Source organism: Protomyctophum bolini (genome assembly GCF_963924005.1).
Source record: "Protomyctophum bolini genome assembly, chromosome: 19".
NCBI classification, from domain to species: domain Eukaryota; kingdom Metazoa; phylum Chordata; class Actinopteri; order Myctophiformes; family Myctophidae; genus Protomyctophum; species Protomyctophum bolini.
This window is the reverse complement of record NC_137880.1, coordinates 31,727,830-31,735,329: the sequence shown is the minus strand read 5'-3', so window position 1 is coordinate 31,735,329 and position 7,500 is coordinate 31,727,830.

The following is a 7,500-nucleotide window of genomic DNA, read 5'->3' as shown; positions in this document are numbered from 1 at the left end:
TTTTACCTGGTTAGATTTGTTAAATTGATATGTAATGCAGTCACATTTTCCTCTTTAATTTGAAATGGGATTAAGATGGATAGGAAATATGGCGAAACCTAATCATTCAATTAGGGTCCTAGTGTTTGGGGCTAAGTGAAACTGCATCAACGCCTTGACACAGATGATACCATTAATTTCCGCTGGGTTAGTAATTTGATAAAGCATCAAATTGAAGAGATTGCATTGCAAAGGGCATCATCACAGCCAAAGCAATTTGGGCACAAATGTTGGAATGGACAAAGAGAGAGAGAGAGAGAAAATAAAAAAAATGAAAGCTAAAAAGATCTCCGTTTAATGTTTTGTTGTCGTTTGTTTTTCATTTTAAAATAAAATCTTTTTTTTTTAATGAAAATAAAAATACAGTACAATCACGTGGATGACATTTCATCTGCGCCTTGATTGGCTATCGCTGAACAGAAAGGAGGAAAAAAACAACTATAAATACAGGTCAAAATGTTTAGAAATTTGGCATCAATGAAATCCTCTAATCATAATAATAACTCCTTCATTCCTTTAATTCTTGTATTAAGCATCAATGGCACTGTCTTGCACATAAACAATGAAAATAAATTACAGCGCTAAATGGTTAAAGGATGGCAAGGCAGGGGAAAAGAGAGCGAGGGCCCAGAAACAGACCACCACTAAAGTGGAGACCACCTCTAAATGATTTCCATCGGCGGGGTTCACAGAAGCATTGGAGCTGTAATACTTTAATTGCTCAGGGACTCAAAGTCTAATAAGGTTTCTAAATCGAGCTGCTTTATTTGTTTTGTTTTTTCCCCCTTTCTTCCCCCCCTCTCCCCCCTCATCTTTTTTTTTTTTTTTTTTACTCGCGGCTAGAGCAAAAAAATGCAGCCGCTCTAATTGCAGAGTCGTCATTAAAACATGTGGGTATTAAAAAGTTGCTTCCTCTAAACTGAGCGTGCTCCAAAAGAGAGAGAGAAAAAAGGCTCTCTCTCTCTCTCTCTCTCTCTCTCCTAACAACTGGATCGTGAGGCCCTTTTGTCAAACCACGTTCCTACAGGAAGTCATTGACTTTAATAGAAAGAACAATAAAAAAAAAGGAGAAAACTACCCTGTGCAGAGCATGAAAACACAGAAGCATAATATAGAGTTTGTTTACCGTCTTTACGAGATGTGTGTGAAGTTGTTTTGCAGCAATAATCTGTTCCCTGTTAATCTAGTCCAAATATTGTTCTGTAGCATATATCGAGTCTTGTGTATGTACGGTATGTGTGACTGTGTGTGCGTGTGTGTGTGTGTGTGTGTGTGACTGTGTGTGTGTGTGTGTGTGTGACTGTGTGTGTGTGTGTGTGTGTGTGTGTGTGTGTGTGTGTGTGTGTGTGTGTGTGTGTGTGTGTGTGTGTGTGTGTGAGTGACTGTGTGTGTGTGTGTGCGCTACTTATACCCATAGATTATGCTGACATGCCTATTGTAACATGAAAACACATGCCATGATTTTGTAAGTGTAAAACTCTACTGCATCTTTACTATTTGTGTCCTTGTATGGAATACCGGTCAACTCACCCCGTTTATCCTCCCGGAATTTTCCCCAGTGAGGGGGATAACTGCTACAACTGCTAATTGCGGTTTGTATTATTTGTTGGAAAAATATAAAAAGATACTCCTATGGAAAGGCTTTATCATTTTACTTATATTGACCCTATAGAAAATTTAGTATAGGCCTAATTTTGCCCATTCAAATGGTACCTCGTCAGATAAACCCCACATAGCCTACAACAACTTCCGTGAACCGACTTCACTGTAGTGGCCTTTTCATAAATTATATAGCTGTCTGCTGTCGTGAAAGTTTATAGTTGGAGAGATTCAAAGTCTAGCTGTCCATTCTCTCCAACCACTCACTGGGGAAGATTCCGGGAGGAAAACAGAAAAGGGGTGAGTTGTCTTGTTACCCTTAAGTTGGCTTGTATGCATCTCCTCTGTGTGGACATAAATAAATGGTTAAATGTGTGTGTGTGTGTGTGTGTGTGTGTGTGTGTGTGTGTGTGTGTGTGTGTGTGTGTGTGTGCCTGAGTGACTTGTGTATGATTGTAACAGCCACAGGAGAGCAGAGATCTCCTGCCTCTAACCTCCTCTCCACTCACAACAACAACAACAACAACAACACCACGCCTTCCTCACGCCTTTGATTTGGAATAAAATGTCGTCAGCCGACTTTCCCACCTGGAAACAAGGCAACAATACAATACAGAGAGTATTGTGACCGCCACTGTTATTCTATACGCTCATCCTTAACCATATAGGACTGGAACCCCTTTTGGTGTTTTAAGCACTATATGTTATACTTTAGCTATTGAAAAATTGCAGATCTACAAGCTCGTAGGTCTGCTATTTGGGTTTTTTTTTGGGGGGGGGGGGGGGTCACTGAAACAAGATATTTTCAGATGGGGGTCGGTGGCCAATTACATATATTTTCGTGGGTCCACCTTGACATGAACATGTTTTTTTGAGAACGAGTTTTTCAGAAAACTTGTAAAAGGATTTAGAAGACATTTGTAGAATCGTCCTCGGGTCTAAATGGGTTAACACCGGGAATCCCATCCCTCGTCCAAGACGTTCTAGCCCTGTACTCAGTTCTTAGTACTAGAGTCACCCAGGGCCTAAAACACTGTTCTTAGTACCAGAGTCCTCCAGGGCTCTAGACACTGTTCTTAGTACCAGAGTCCTCCAGGGCTCTAGACACTGTTCTTAGTACCAGAGTCCTCCAGGGCTCTAGACACTGTTCTTAGTACCAGAGTCACCCAGGGCTCTAGACACTGTTCTTAGTACCAGAGTCACCCAGGGCTCTAGACACTGTTCTTAGTACCAGAGTCCTCCAGGGCTCTAGACACTGTTCTTAGTACCAGAGTCCCCCTGCAGGGCTCTAGACACTGTTCTTAGTACCAGAGTCCTCCAGGGCTCTAGACACTGTTCTTAGTACCAGAGTCCTTCAGGGCTCTAGACACTGTTCTTAGTACCAGAGTGACCCAGGGCTCTAGACACTGTTCTTAGTACCAGAGTGACCCAGGGCTCTAGACACTGTTCTTAGTACCAGAGTCCTTCAGGGCTCTAGACACTGTTCTTAGTACCAGAGTCACCCAGGGCCTAAAACACTGTTCTTAGTACCAGAGTCACCCAGGGCTCTAGACACTGTTCTTAGTACCAGAGTGACCCAGGGCTCTAGAAACTGTTCTTAGTACCAGAGTGACCCAGGGCTCTACACACTGTTCTTAGTACCAGAGTCCTCCAGGGCTCTAGACACTGTTCTTAGTACCAGAGTCCTCCAGGGCTCTAGACACTGTTCTTAGTACCAGAGTCACCCAGGGCTCTATAGACACTGTTCTTAGTACCAGAGTCCTCCAGGGCTTTAGACACTGTTCTTAGTACCAGAGTCACCCAGGGCTCTAGACACTGTTCTTAGTACCAGAGTCACACAGGGCTCTAGACACTGTTCTTAGTACCAGAGTCCTCCAGGGCTCTAGACACTGTTCTTAGTACCAGAGTCCTCCAGGGCTCTAGACACTGTTCTTAGTACCAGAGTCACACAGGGCTCTACACACTGTTCTTAGTACCAGAGTCCTCCAGGGCTCTAGACACTGTTCTTAGTACCAGAGTGACCCAGGGCTCTAGACACTGTTCTTAGTACCAGAGTGACCCAGGGCTCTAGACACTGTTCTTAGTACCAGAGTGACCCAGGGCTCTACACACTGTTCTTAGTACCAGAGTAACTAATGGGGAGAGTTCATGGTTGTTATACATCAGTATTCCATTTCTGTTGTTGTTAAGATGAAACGATCTTCATATGAAATGTACAAGGCCAAATGACAAAAATAGGTTTTTGTGTGTGTGTGTGTGTGTGTGTGTGTGTGTGTGTGTGTGTGTGTGTGTGTGTGTGTGCGTGCGTGCGTGCATGCACATAGTGATACAGTACATCATAATGCACGTGCAGGCATGTTTTACAAAGTGTCTATTAATTTTCCGAAAGGCACAACATATATTATTAGTACTTTCTCGAGATTTTAATCAAATCCATCTCTTTCCTCCCAGAGACGCTTAGTTTTAATTGAATCTGCGGTTACAGTAATTATCAGGTGAGAGTGAATGGGTGATATCTGTCAGAGATGTGTCACAGGTACACTCTCACGTTGACGTTAGGGTGGGGCGGTGCGGTGCGTCCCCTGATGACAATCACAACTCAATTATCGCTTTCTATATATACAACCGCGCGAGTGCGGGAACGCGCTCGTGCTCACGCATAGAGTATACTGTACAAACAACAGGGGGGGGGGGGGTCACAGTGGAGCGCTTCTCTTTTAACCCATTCTGACCTGAGATCAGATTCTAAAAAGGTCTTCTACATCCTGACGGTTTTCTGAAAAAGCTACGTCTATGTCAGTCGTTCTTTGATTTTTCTAAAAATAGCAGACCTACAAGCTCATAGCGCGCCACTCGGTGGCGCGCTATGAGCTTGTGGATCTGCTATTTTTCAATAGCTAAAGCATAGCATAATGCTAACACCAAAAGGGGTTCCCGCCCAAAATGGGTTAAATCTATCTTTTCGGGTTCACGTGCTTTTTTAGGACGTGGCAATTCAAATTCACAGCGTTACGATGCCCAATTATACGTTTTAGGTTCGAGAGGAAATTAATTAATAAGAATGAATTGTTTCTTCACACCAAGAATACAAGGTTGATTTGAAGGTATGATATCCGACTGCATGAGGTATGAGAATAGATAGCATAATTTGATGTAGGATGAATTACGGTGATTAATATAATTAAATAATTTGATAATTCATGATCAGATATAACATTCAATTAGCGCAATCTTTACATCATGTGCTAATCACGTACCACACTGTGTACTGTACACAGACAGTATATGGGTTCACTCTGAATGCAATTGCATGTATACATCTACCTCGTAATAGCGTGGCCAGCTATAGAGCGTCGCAGGCCCGCCCCCTTTCAGAATGACGAGTGGCCCAGGAAATGATTCTCCATTCATTTTCTCCATAGGCTTTTCAAAAAGTATTTATATAAAGACGGTTACGCCGCGGACAAAGCCAACTCGGATCGTGACAAATCATGACAACAAACACAATATTTTGTGCCGATCAAAACATTTGAAAAAAAGAAATTAAAGGCAGGATACAACACTACAGTATTTGTTTTGTTTTTCTTTTTACTAATTATTTGATCGGCCCAAAACATTGTAATTATTGTCATGATTTGTCACGATCCGAGTTGGCTTTGTCCGCGGCGTAACCGTCTTTAAATAAATACTTTTTGAAAAGCCTATGGAGAAAATGAATGGAGAATCATTTCCTGGGCCACTCGTCATTCTGAAAGGGGGCGGGACTGCGACGTACTGAGAAGTCACTGCCCATTCTACACTGTGAGAATGATCAGTGTTTCATTTAACAATGGATCCATAAGGAACTATTTGGGTCCATCACTCACAGTAAAATCCCAGGTGATAATTTATCCCTTTAACTCAGCGAGACTGCATGAACTGTGGTAGGCCTATAACTGTAACCAAATGGACCCTCCCAGGTCCATTTGGTTATACTCTCTGAGTTAAATTGACAGTAAGGATTACTGTGTAGACAGTATAATGCTGCTGTGCTCTCCCACCTCCACACCTCCACACCTCACTCAAACACCCATCTCTCTTTCTCTCCTTTGTCTCTTCTCCCATTGCTGTTTTTTCTTCCACCCACCCTCCTGTTTTCTCTTTTCTCACATTCTCCGCCTCTCTCTCTCTCTGTCTCTCTCTGCCTCTCTCTCTCTGTCTCTCTCTCTCTCACTGTCTGAACTTGCGTTTCTTGATGAGTCCTAGCAGGGAATCACAGGCTCGGAAAAAAGGTAGGGGCCTGACAGAGATTGATGTCTGAGCGCTCCCCCTGATTCGCTGATTAAACCCATCAATCAATATGCAGAGGAGGTGTCCGATGCAAATGGATCCAATCAGGCGGAACGGAGGGGTATTGTCTGTGTGTTGTGGCGAGTGGAAAAGTTGAGAGGTGGAGGACGGGCCCGTGGCGTGCGTGCGGCGCACGGACGCACGCGTCCTATAGGACGGCTAGAACAGGACAGGACAGCGGCCTGGAGGAGGGCCCCACTGGGGGCCGGCGGGGGACGGACAGGGAGAAAAGCACCGCTGCCTTTCTGACGACGTGAGATGAAAGGTGTCAGATGGATGTGATCTTTGAAATGAAGTGTAGGATATTGCAGGACTTTGATATTTTTGACACTATGAGAGAGAGAGAGAGAGAGAGAGAGAGAGCATAATACTGTATATTTCGTGTTTGTCAGATTTCATAATCATGTTTGAATTATACAAAATACAAATAAATAATTATGATGATCGTTTTATGGGATAACGAAAACAGGATTATTGCGGACGCTCATTTGAAGGAATGATATTTTGCCACAGCTTGATAACGAGATCTCTCTCTCGGATGATACAAACACAGATGCTACCTACTGTAGCCTCTCCCCTTGTGAGCAGTAGAACACTACTGCCACTAATATCATGTTGCACGCATGCGCAGATGCGCGCACGCACCGCATTCGCACACGTGCTTGTGCGCACACACACACACACACACACACAGGAGCGCGTGTGTACGTAACTGCACACTTACTGACACACAGTAAAATCCTCAGCATTAATTGGTCTCATAAGCGTACAGCTGAATGTTGGAAGTGCAAGGACCCATCATTGGTGGGCACCCTAGTTCACGCCCTATGGGACTACCCCCGTAATTGAACGTTTTTTTTTTTGGAAGCAAATCCATAACTGTGTAGTGTTAGAAATGACCAGGGTTGATTTCCCCTTTTGCCTCAGGCTAGCTTTAGCCTACATGTTAGGTGACCCAAAGCAGGTCGCCTGCTGTGATTATGTGGATTTCATCCTGATTGGTAGACATGCAGGCTCTGAGGAGGGGATGGAGGAATGCTGGGAGTCCCTCTCCAGATGTACTGTAGTTATGGTCGCTGCATATGAGAACATAACCTACAGAGCGTCGCAGTCCCGCCCCCTACCAGGGACCAGGAAATGATTCCCCGTTTCATTTTCCTCATAGACATTTCAAAAAGTATTTATTTAAAGACCTTTTAAGCGTCGTACAAAGCCAACTCGAGTTGTGACAAATCATGACAACAAACACAATTTTTCGGGCCGAACAAATAATTTGAAAGAAGAAGAAAACGGCAGGTTACAGGTTTTATGTGTCTTTCTTCTTTGTAATTATTTGTTCAGCCCAAAATGTTGTGTTTGTTGTCATGATTTGTCACAACTCCAGTTGGCTTTTTCCGTGGCGTAATTGTCTTTAAATGAATACTTTTTGAAATGTCCATAGGAAAAATGTATGAGGAATTCACTTCTGGTCGTCATGAAAGGGCGCGGGACACTCTATACAGTAGGAGGATTGACATATTGGATAAATACATC